The sequence below is a fragment of the Adiantum capillus-veneris genome, chromosome 23 (assembly GCF_014529385.1).
Source record: "Adiantum capillus-veneris isolate H3 chromosome 23, ASM1452938v2, whole genome shotgun sequence".
NCBI lineage: Eukaryota > Viridiplantae > Streptophyta > Polypodiopsida > Polypodiales > Pteridaceae > Adiantum > Adiantum capillus-veneris.
The window spans coordinates 2998827-3011591 of record NC_140953.1 but is presented as its reverse complement, the minus strand read 5'-3'; positions in this window follow the sequence as shown (position 1 = coordinate 3011591).

The following is a 12765-nucleotide window of genomic DNA, read 5'->3' as shown; positions in this document are numbered from 1 at the left end:
GAAGCTATTGAGTTGAAGCTCGTTCGTCGAGGTGGAAGAGCTTTTGAGATGAATGTCCTTAGCCTCCTTCAGTCACTGCAAAATCAAACAACATTGGCAGAGTAATTGCATTCTCATATACAATTAAAAATCATATATAGTGATAGCCGTTTTTCGGCTCTCCGTAATTGCCATAGTGAGTTAACCCACCCTACCAAAATCATCCAAACACTGTGGCTATCCCTACCATTTCATTGTATATAGGTGTGTGTGAGTTAGGGGACTTTTCCCATATCTTCTTAAAAACCCTCAGCTAGCTAGTCACTGGGCTAGTTGAGCCAAAAAAATATAAAAATATAAAAAATATAAGTATATTATGGCCCATTTGTGTGTAAATATTTCATTATATATAGGGCCTAAATAAAAGGATTTTTCATAATTATTTTGGTATTTATTTAAATATTTCTACCTATGGTGTGTTATTTATGCTATGTACATTGACTCACCATTATCATATTTTTCCTTACCATTTTGCATACTCTTTATTCCATATAAAAATAATTTCATGCAAACTTCTCTTATTTTTGGTGTAACTCCATCCCAACAAAAATCCAAAAAAACTAGTTTTATTTATGTGTATATCTTTTCACTATTGTGATTTTTCCTTCCTACATCTATTCTCTTTTACTCTCATAAATTGGAACACCAAAAATATTCATCTTTTTATGGTAGACTTACAACGAGAGAGATTTATTTTGACCCCTTTATATTTTTTCCACCTATATTATTTATATTTGACATGTACATATTTTTTTAGACCCCTCAATATTTGATTTTCTTAGTTGTACTATTCACTTATATCATGATCTCAACAATATCTTCAATTATAGACCAACCAAATAAGGTCAAGGGTATGTGGAATGCATGCATGCACCACGGGGAGCTCACTCTTGGAGGTATTCAAAAGAATCATCCAAAGAAGGACCTCACAAGGACCTTGTGCAGTGGAAAAAACAGTCGGTTTTGCTGAATTTTTAAAGATCACATGCTCCCCAAATTTGAAAAGGTGATACAAACAAAAGTTGTAGCTCGTGAGCTGAAATCTCACCTCAAAGTTTTTCATATTTTTTTGAGCTACGAGCTGTGAGCTAGGATTTTATTTGTGGACCCCAGTTTGCCCATGCTATGCAGCCACACTCCCTCTTCCACTTTATCATTTTCCTCTTTCACACACACCTCTCCACTCATCATCCCCACCTCTCTCGCCACTCCTCTCTGCACCCTACTCACCTTCTTCTAAACCTTGAAGAATAAGAGAAACCATGGTGAACTCATGTTTCCTACACACACTTCCATTCCAAAATTGACCACCTAGTCTCATTTTTCCTCATCCATATTACCTATATCTATCAAAAAACCATAAAATTCATCCTCTTCTCTTGAAAGACATCATCATGGTGATTGATTACTCATATTCAATTACCTTGGCTCCCAAAGGAAGGTCAAGAGTGAAAAAAACGTACCGTCAAAGCTAGTGGACCGTCAACAAGCGTCAAAATTGACCCTACTCAAGACACTTGGAGCATCAACATTGTAAGAAATCCATGTTTTCTTACCTATTAAGAGTTTTTTCTTCCTTATTTGTATCCTACTTGGATACTCCCATTGTAAATATCCAATTCCATTTGTAAATCAATAAAATAACTAACTCTACTAATTTACTAACACTAACCTACTATGAAAAGTCCTATCACCTCCACTTCTCTCCTCTCTCTCTTCTTCATCTATCCACACCAACTTCTTGATAATTTCAAGCAAAAGAAATTAGATAAGTGCTGAAAATCTAACCCAACCATGGTTAGAGGAGTAACCATAGCCTTCAAATTTGCTATAAAAGGAGGGTGTAGCTAACACAAAGTGAGAGCCATAAGCAAGAGCACTATGCTATAGCTTGAGAAGCCAAGCTCAACCTCTCTAGAAGGAGCTCTTGAGTGGAAGCTCATTGTCGTATGCTTGTGCATGTGTTGTAATAGGGGTGATTAGCACGGGAAATCTATGCCATTGTAAGAGAGAGAGCGATCATTCAATTGAGAGTGGAAAATCTATCATTCCTCCTACTAGTGTAAGCCCAACATTTGCTGAATCAAGGAGGGTTGATTTGGACTAAGCTTGAATACTTTGTCTCTGTTCCAACGTGAAGTAATGGACAACAATGATGTGTAAGTGTCTTGGTGATTTTTTTAGTTCTTGATAGCTTGTGTTTGGGTGTTGTCATCAATTTAGCCATAAATCCCACATATTGTAAGAGGGCGACAGGGTGGAGAGGACTCCCCTGTCCTTAAGACAATGATTGGGGTGGCTTTTCTTGTGATGTGTCGTGGTGAAATTTACTCAAGGTATGTTGAAAAAATACTAATCTCACATTGATCGGTCATGACAGATTTGTAAGAAGGTATTAATGGAACAAGCACCCCCTCGCTCTTCTCTCTCTTTCTTACATATATAATTGTGTTTGCTTGATCGTTGCCGATACATTTCAAAGCAGCCCGAGCACTATCTCTCTCTCTCTCTCTCTACGCGTCCTAGTTCTCATCCAAAAGTAGGTGGTGCCCCAAATTTGTGTAGGGTTAGGTTGCGGGTTTGTGTGTGTGTTTGTTGTTTTTTCCAACCCCAACCCAATTGAGCAGCACGGGAGTCTACAAGGGTGCTTAGAGGCCACTCTTCTTGTTGCCCGCCCCGGACCGCCTCAAATTGGTGCCCCCACGGAGGAGCGAGCGATTGTGTTAGCATACACAAGGTAAGTTTTCAAAAACTAGTTGTGTTTACATGAACAATCCACCACCTCCTAATCCTGCTCATGCAATTCAATTTCATCAGTTTGCAAGGGATTAGGATAAATGTTTGCATTGATAGAAAAATCTTTTTCCAACAACGTATTGTATTCCTGTTTGGTGCTGAAGCATTAAGAGATATTCTACAATCTCCAAATCCTATTATACTCCTAATTGTAGACTATAATGTCTCTTTTGATGTACATGTGTTTATCTTGTTTTAGCTAGGTTAATGAATCAAAAGGACTTGTATCGTACATTCATTCCTTTGGCTAGACAAGACGTGCATGTAATAGTTGGCACAAAGTTACAATTTCAACGTGTTTTCTGTCGTATGTTTGAACCTAGGCAAGTAGCGGCTATCAATGCCTCAGGCAATCCGTTCATTTTGCCATTGATTCGCTACGATCTAAGCTTTGACGTTTACATTTTCATTCTACTTTGAAATTTGATTTTGCAACACAAAAAATAAAAAAAAGAAATTTTTGAGTAAAACCAGCAACATGGATACAACTAGGCAAATGAGTGGTTATCCTCTTTTCTTTGGAGAGCCTGGAGAGGATGCAGAATTATTTTTGGCGAATTTCAAGATGTCTTGCCGTATCAAGAGGATAGTAACTGATCAAGAACGTGTAGAGATGTTTGAGGTAGTCCTTAGGAAAGATGCTAGCACTTGGTTTGACTCTTTGCCTGATGAAGTTAAAGGGAATTACACAGAAGTTTTGAATCGTTTCAAGAAATACTTCTTTGATCCCCAAAACACTCAAAAACTATGGCAAGACATTGTTTCTCATAAGCAAAAAGACTTAGATGACTACTACTTGTACAAGCAAGAGTTTCTACGTCTTTGGGCTGTATGGGTGAGAAATGTTGCTAACCCTGGTGATGGTGCAGAGTTCCTAAAGAAGGAGAGGTTCATAGCCGGACTCTTTCCTGACCTTAAGATAAAAGTTGAGGCCGGTGCACCTGCTACCTTTGATGCAACTGAAACTAGGGCTGCTGAGAAATATAGGAAACTCAAGTTCTTAAGGGGGGAGGTTCCAATAGAAGGTCTTAGACCCAAAGGTAAGTCACAAGCATTGACATCTAAGGAGCTTCCTGAGGTAACGATGGAAGTGATTGAGAAGTTAAATGAATCTTTAAGAAGCTTGTCAATTCACCTTGCACAAGCTGTAGGACCAAAGGGACAAGCAAAGAAGTCTGAAGAGCGAGATCCACGACCTAGGAGAGTCTTGCAATGTTGGAATTGCGGAGAGTCTGGACATGGGATGTATAATTGTCCTTGGCCCCGTGGGGAGCCAGGGAGACCTAACTTGAATTACCCAGTGATGAATGCAGGTGAAGGAACTGGTCGACAACCAAGGCTTCTACAAAGGCCAAATGGAGCAAGACCACCTCCACAAGGAGTGGAAGGAGTTCCACCTTTGCCAGAACCAAATGTGCATGTGCTAGAGGTGACAAATTCAAAAGAGGTTGACATGGAAGCAAATGGCATTAAGCGTGGCTGAGGAAAAGGTAAGGAGAAAGAAGGGGTTACATCACAAAGTGACCATGGACGAGAAAAGAAGGCAAAGGAGACCAAGGAAGCTAAGAGGACTCGACGTCGTATCAACCTCCAAGAATTCCCTCTTGGACATGGTATGGCTCCATACAACCTATTGGAAGACATGAGAGGTAAGGGTCCTGATATCTCATGGCCTCAGTTTCTTGCATTATGCCCACAAGTTAGGAAGGATTTAACGAAGGCAGTTAGCACTAGGAGAAAGGTAAAAGAGAGTGTGCCTATTGTAAAAATTGCACATGCTGAAATGAATGAGGATATTACACCTGTGCTAGATTGTTACATCAAAGGAATATTGGTTAGGAAAGGTCTAGTGGATGGGGGTGCACAAATTTGCATCATGATAGAGGGAATCATGCAAAAACTAGGCATGCACATCCATGAGACACCTGAAATTCAAGTCAAGATGGCAAACAATAGCAAAGCTAGGTGCATAGGCATTTGTAAAAATGTTTTTGTGGAGGCCTTTGGCATTAAGAAGGCAGTGGATTTCTATGTCATGTCTACCAAAGGAAATGGTTACCCATTTATCCTAGGAAGACCATGGCTAATGAAAATGCGAGCTTTGCAGGATTGGGAGAGTGGAAAGATAATTTGTAGGAATGACAATCATAAGAAGGTTGTCTTTGACATGAAGGAGCAACGCCAAGAGGAGCTCCATGAAGAATCATCTCAAAGTGATATGGAAGAAGGCTTGACCAATAGCACTTCAGAAGGAGAAAGTAGCGGCAGCAATACTGAAGAGGAGTCTTCCATCGAAGTCATGGGGGTAAGGTTTAAGCCAAACAACCAAGAGACCTCTTGCCCAGGTTTGGAAGAGGTAGGTTTCCAAGAAAACCAAAAAGTGGAAGATGAAAGAATGCTAGAAGGTATGTTATCTACAACACTTACAAAGGATGAAAGAGAGGAGCTCAAAGGTGTGTTAAGGAAATTTCCTAGGCTTTTTGCTAAAGACTACACCGATGTGCGTGGAGTAGATGCTGTTCAACACAAAATTGAGTTGAAGCCAGAGGCCACACCTAAGGCTCAAAAGCTATGAAGGCTAGGAGTCATCAAGGAGCAAGCTTTTACTCAAGGAGGTAAGAAAGCTTCTAGCAGCAGGTTTCATTTATCCAGTGGAGAATTTAGAGTGGGTCTCTCCTGTTGTTGTCACTCCTAAGAAAAATGGCAAGTGGAGGGTGTGTGTGGATTACCGTCTACTCAATGAGGCAACAAAAAGAGATCACTTTCCCCTCCCATTTCAGGATGAGATACTAAATGAGGTAGCTGGTCATGAGAAGTACACTGTGTGTGATGGCTACTCGGGTTACTTTCAAATAGGTATCGCATTGGAAGATCAATTGAAAACAACCTTCATCACTCCTTGGGGTTGTTATGCTTTTAGAGTCATGCCATTTGGCCTGACAAATGCTCCTGCAACTTTACAACGCTTCATGAACATGGTGTTTCAAAAATTCTTTGGAAAGTCCATTAGGGTTTTTATTGATGATTTTTGCATTTATAGCTCAAAATCATTGCATCTACAAAGGGTAGAAGAAGGTTTAAAGAAGATCTATGACATGGGAGGTCAACTCAACCCCGACAAGTGCCACATAGGTGAGGATGAAGTTATCTTGCTTGGTCACAAGGTTTCCTATAAAGGCATTGAGGTGGATCCTTCAAAGGCAAAGGCTCTTATTGAGCTCCCATCACCCAAGAATCTCAAAGTGGTCATCTCATTCATTCAAAAGGTGAAGTATATGTCACGCTTTATTCACTTAGCTTCGGAGTTGCTTCATCCTTTGCAAAAGTTGACACAACAAGTAGAATTTGCATGGTCTGATGAGCTTGAAGAGCACTTTTGTAACATTAAAGTCATTTTGTCAGAGCTACCAACACTCATGCCTCCTTGTTGGGAGTACACATTCTTTGTTAGCTCTATTGTTGGGAAAGAAACAATTGGTGCGGTTTTGCTACAACAAGATCCCCACAGTACCAAAATGCGACCCATCTACTTTGCTAGTAGGGTCATGAATGCTTTACAGAGAGGCTACACGGAGGCAGAACTCATGATGCTTTCTCTCATGTTTGCGGTGAGAAAGTTTAGATCCTACTTACTACCAAAACCTTTTGTAATTCTCACTGCAGAAAATTTGTTTCCTTGGGTGTCATCTCAAATAAATCTTAGCACTAGGATCTCAAAGTGGATTATGGAATTGCAAGAGTTCAAATACTCTTTCAAGGTAGAAGATAGTGTGCGTGTACAATTGGCAGGGATCCTTACTTATAGGGTACATGAGAAGGAGATTAAGGTGCCTGAAATAAAGACCCTACCATTGCCACCACCGAAAAATATTCCTAATGCTTTTACCTTGTTCTTTGATGGAACTTTTCGACGAGTCACAGGAAAAGCAGGGGGAGGGCTAGTGTTGCTCAACCCAAGTGGGGAGGTGGTCATGAAAGAGAAGGTCAATCTACTAGGTTCAACTAGCAACAATGAAACAGAATACGACACACTACTTCATGGTTTAAAGATATGCATTGGCCAAGGTATACAACGTCTCATGGTAAAAGGAGATGCACTTCTCATTGTGAAGCAAATTTTAGGCATTTGGGCATGCAAGAATGAAAGCTTAAGGACAAAAGTTCATGCCATTCGTAGGATGTTTAATCAGTTTGAAGAAGTGCAACTATATCATATTCCTAGGAAACAAAATGAAGATGCCGATTTACTTGCACAACAAGTGGTTACATGTGTTGAGAAAGAAGTGCAGGTCATCATGGTGGCGGCAACTATCAAGCAACCGAGATACCAGGGATTGGAGTCATTGACTCCCATTATTAGCTACATTTTGGAGGGTGAGTTTCCACAAGGCTTCACGAAGGCTAAGAAGAGGAGACTCATGAAGAAGGCAAGCACGTATCTCTTCCTAGAAGGATCCCTCTATCAAAGAGGGAAGGATCAAGTGTGCAGAAGAGTACCAACTATTGAGGAAATCCCAGCCCTTCTAAAATGTTTGCATGAGGAAGCGTGTGGTGGTCATTTTGCATAGGAACTCACTGCAAAAAAGATTTTTCTTGCCGGATATGTTTGGCCAAGCTTGCACATTGATGTTCAACATTGGTGTAAAAGCTGTCATAATTGTCAGATTAATGGAAACAAGCGTCTGTTACATGGTCCACGTCAGTTAGTCCTTGCAAATGGTCCATTTGAAAAATGGGGCATTGATGCTATGGGTCCATTGCCTAGGACTAAAAATGGGAAATCGTATATCTTGGTGGGCATAGACTACATGACGAGATGGGTAGAAGCATAAAGTGTGGCAAAGGTAAATGAGAGGACAGTGAGCAAATTTGTCTACACTCACATTTGTTGTAGATTTGGCACACCTTTGGAGATTTTTTCTGATAATGGTCCATGGTTTAGAAAGGGCTTGCGTACAGAAGTCTGTGAAGAACTTCACATTCTACATCGTCATAGTACACCCTACTATCCCCAATCCAATTAAAGCTAATAGTGCCATTGCAGGCATCATTAGAAAGATGGTGAGAAACAAGACAAAGTTGTGGGATGACTTCTTGGATGGTGCCTTGTGGGCGTATTGAACCACATATAGGGAAGCCACGGAATTTACACCATTTCACTTGGTCTATGGTCAAGAGGCTTTACAACCAATTGAGCTCAACATCCCAACAATACGACTTCATGTCAAAGCAGCACAAGATGATCAAGAAGCATGGATGGATCGACTTCTTACCTTAGCTGAGCTTGAGTGGAAAAGAGAAGCAGCATACGAGGGATCAAGAGGAAAGCTACGCAGGCGAAGGAGAAGCTTGACAAGAAACTAAAGGACAAAGGCATCAATGAAGGAGATCTTGTGCTAAGGTATGACAATCGACCGGACAATCGTTTTGATGCCAAATTTGAAACTAGATGGCAAGGGCCATACATAGTTAAGAAGGCTTTCAATTCAAGTTACTATCAACTTATGGACTTGAATGGGAAAGAGCACTCCAGGAAGGTAAACGGGTATCACTTGAAGCCTTATTTGAGTCGCCTTCTACCAAAGGATCTACCAAAGATCTGTCAAAAGGCAGCTATCTCATGTAGGTATTGTTCCGTGAAGCATGAGTGTAACTCAAACCAAAATTCTGAGGGGCCAAACAATGAAGACCTCGTCAAGGACTCTAAAGCACCCTCTTTCGAAAAGATGCTCTATGATGGTACATGAATATACCATCATCCTGGGGAAGGGCTAATGATAGCCGCTTTTGGGCTCTCCGTAATTGCCATAGTGAGTTAACCCATCCTACCAAAATCATCCAAACACTGTGGCTATCCCTACCATTTCACTGTATATAGGTGTGTGTGAGTTATGGGACTTTTCCCATATCTTCTTAAAAACCCTCAGTTAGCTAGTCACTGGGCTAGTTGGGCCAAAAAAATAAAAAAATATAAGTATATTATGGCCCATTTGTGTGTAAATATTTCATTGTATATAGGGCCTAAATAAAAGGATTTTTCATAATTATTTTTGGTATGTATTAAAATATTTCTACCTATGGTGTGTTATTTATGCTATTGTTAAGGCGGTTACGCCGCTAGCGGAAGCTAAATAGCGAGAACTCGACCAACAACAGAATTTGTCATACGAGGACGGAGCTTTTGACCTACAGGCGCATGGAAACAACTAGGTGGGTGTCAAATCACCTACTCGACCTTCTAATGACAATCACTACTAAGGAAATCAAATCTAAGTTCTAAAACACGCAAGTGACTGAAATCCGTACTACGAACGAATGCTATACGAACAGGATCTAGAATCATTGAATCGATCTCAAACTCAACGGGAAGTCTATACACTAGGTAAGAACAACACCCTAAAGACTTGAACTGCAAAATCAACCTATAACCACTCCGTGCGGTAAACGCGTATGAAGACAGGCCGAAAAATATAGGTGACCGAAACTTGACCCCGATGGTACTAATGTGTAGCTCTACTCGTTGTGGTTCTATAGATATGCTGCACGCTCTATTCCGACACACGAGTTGGAAGAAAACTCATACCGAAGCTCGTAGGAACTTACCACACGTAGAAGCCGATAGCGCGCACTCTTGGAATTTGTCCGTAGCTCTCACCGTTGCTAACACAATGGCGGTGTCGCTTCTCCAATGGCAGCCCCGTAGCTCGCGTAGCAAGAAGATAAGACTCTCTCTCTCTCTCTCTCTCAGACACAGTCACGGCGCTCAAAAACTCACTTTGATTAATTGAATCCTCCCTTAGGTTACAAAACTTTGGCTTATATACCTCAGCCTTGGAGGTGAGAACATCTCTAATTATTTACATCAGCAGGTGAAATTACGTCGGGATTACAAGCTGGAAACTCAATCGAGTCCCGTTACTTAATGAATGGCTCAAATCAAAATTAATGTCGGAAAAACATTTATTACAATCAATGGTTACAAAATGATGGGTGTGAGCAAAAATGTGGGTGTGATCCTCTGCTGGCTCAACACTCCCCCCCTCCGCGTTCATGTCGTCCCTGACATGACTTTTAGGCTTGATCAATAGAGTCCTGTCGTCTTGAGCATCTGCAAATGTGATTCGTAGCGCAGGTTGCCGATGGTCAAGGTTGGGCCGAATATTTTTCTTTCGTGAGTGAAAAAGCCGGTGTAGAAAGCTTCTTCGAATGTTTGCATGTGGAAGCTAGGCAAAAACATAATTCTTTGGTACAAGAGATGTAACACCTTTGGTGATGGCTGCAATGAAAGATCATACATCATATCCGTCACTGTGTCGGCCGTCGATAGTAGACTAGAGGTCGTGGATTTATCTGGCGCGAACACTTCAATGCATGCTAAGAGATTCCTGCAGATTTTCTTTAGCATCTGACACGAAAGGTCAGGAGAGCCAGTAAAGAGTTTGATGGTGCCCGTTAGGGTTTTCACCATGTAGGCTTTACCTATTCTCTCTCCTGCCTTTGGTCCTGGCATCCTTGGGTAATTAAGCCAATTTGGCTTCTTTTCTACAATCCTGCCATGCTCTTTCCAGCTTCTGACTCTTGGCACCGGGCAGAAGGTTGCATCCTCCCGAATCTCCTTTGGAGCCTCTACCAAGTAGATGAGGTAGGCTGGGTATTTGTTCAGCCAACCTTTCCTCCATCTAGGTTGAGAATCTACAATCTTCTTTGATTGTTCATCCTTTGTGATGTCGCCTTCGTAAAGAGCGACATACTGCTCCTCCTCTATTCTCTTTTTCGTCTTTATCACTTCAAATTTCATCAGAGGGAAAGGCAGGCTGGGTTGCATCCACTCTTCATGGAGCACTTTTGTGTCTAAACCTTGAAGTCTAATGGAGATGAGGAGTCTCCTTTCCCATTCCATTTCCGCCTTGGCACTTTCCTCTGTTGACTTTTCTATTTGGTCCTGGAGCCTTTGTTCTTCTTCTTCAGAGATTCCTGAAGTCGAGGCCACTTCTTGAACTGGGGCTGGATCTTCAATTGTGGTTGCCTCTCCAGTTTCTGGTAGCTCTATGGCTGCTCCCCCTGCTTCTTCTTGTGGTGGCTCTGTTTCTCTTCTTTGTTGCTCTTGGAGGTCTTGGAGCTGTTTGCGGAGGGCCTCATTTTCTGTCCTTAGTGTTTGGTTTTCTGATGTGAGCCTCTCCTCTGCAGCCAATGATCCCTCCGCCATGTGCAATCTTTGCACTTGCTCTAACCTCAGCTCTCTTTGCAGACTTCTGACCTGATCTTCCAGAGCTGGTACGAGGGCTCCCTCTTGTTCTGTTCCTGCTCTGCTAGCTCTAGGGGTGGTCCTGAGTCTCATGATTGTCCTTTCTTGAAGTTCGACTCTTTCCCTTAGCTCAATGAGCTCATCCTTCGCTGCCTCCAGCTCATCTTCTATTCGCTCCTTTGCTTCCTGTGAACTTGTTACCTCTCTTGAAGCTTCGGCTAGTTAGAGTATCAAGCCGTCTCTCTCGTTTTCTGCGTCGTAGAGTGATGCTTTATGACTTTTAGATTCAGTCATAGCATTCTCTAACTTCTTCTGCAACTCTGCTTCCTTTTGTTTTGCTGTCTCAAGTGCTACTTCCTTTGCTCTGGATCTTTCTTTAATCTTGCTGAGCGGTTCATGCACCATGTGCATGTCTTTTTCATCTTCATCTGTCAACTTGACAGCTCTTTCTGCCACCACCTCCAATGGCTTCGGCTCGTCCATTTTCTCTTTACTCTCCATTGTACCCTTTGTCTTTTCCTTTGTCCCTTTCCGATCATCTTGTTTCCGTAGGGATATCCCATAAACTGCCTCCAGGGCCTCTTCTTCACTATATCCGATCGCTACCAGATCCTCGTAATCATCTTTCTTTTGCTGAACTGGATCTATCTCCTTTTCCTTGGTCCCGGCCTCCGGCTTTTCCATAACTTCTGTTTCTATTTCTATTGTGGTTTCCTCCATAATAATTTCCATCTTCTTCGGGCTTGGTACCACAGTAAAAGAGGGCTGATTGTCCTCAGTCATCTTGGCTTTCCCTTTGTTTGCTTGCCCGTCTTTCTCTCGAAGTTCAGTAGACTCATCTACTTCCTTCTTCTCCTTGTCGTCCTTTTTCAGTTCAGCTTTTAAAAGCTGTACTTCCTCTTCAGTATAAGGCTCGACAGGTTGCTGCTCCAGTATGGCCTCCGACTCCTCATAAGCTCTAATATATTGATCATATTGATCAACATGTGGCCTGGCTGAGCTGGTTCCGACTTTACTGGGGTCTGGCACCCACATTTCTTCGAAGTCCCCCTTTAGAGCTCTTTCCGCTCTAAACTGCTCTACCAGCCTTTCCATTCTTGCGACTTTTTGACTTTTGGTTTGCTTGGGATCGGCCTTCTTCTTCGCTTTCTTCTTGAGCGGCTCGTCCACAGCCTCTTCAGGTTCTGAAACTATTTCTAGTTTTTGGCGTGCTCTTGTGGACGCCCTCTTGGATACTTCTTGCTGTTCTTCCTCCTCATCGGCTTCTCTAAGCCACTCATTCTGGGAGGGAACCTATGGCCCTTGATCTCTGGCTCCAATAGCTTCATAAGCTATTCTTGTCAGGATTTCTCCTCCTCCTATGTACTTTGGCTTCTGGTTGTGCATGGCGATTACTTGCTCGTGGATGTATTGAGTATAATTCACCTCTTTTGGCACGTTGCTCTTCAGTGCCCATGTGATGGTTGTCGCAATGGCATGGGGTGGTGTAGTATACTTCTGCGGTCTTTTACTGCACACATGGAAAAACTGGTTGTATAATCGGCAAAGGGTTGCCGCTCGTTGATCTTCCATATCTCCGTAGGTTGTATTTTGTTTCTTTGATCCATAGACCTCTATGGCCTCTCTTCTTTCTCTGACAGAACTCCCTTTGTTGTGCAGCTTCAGTGCATCTGCAATGAGCTGTA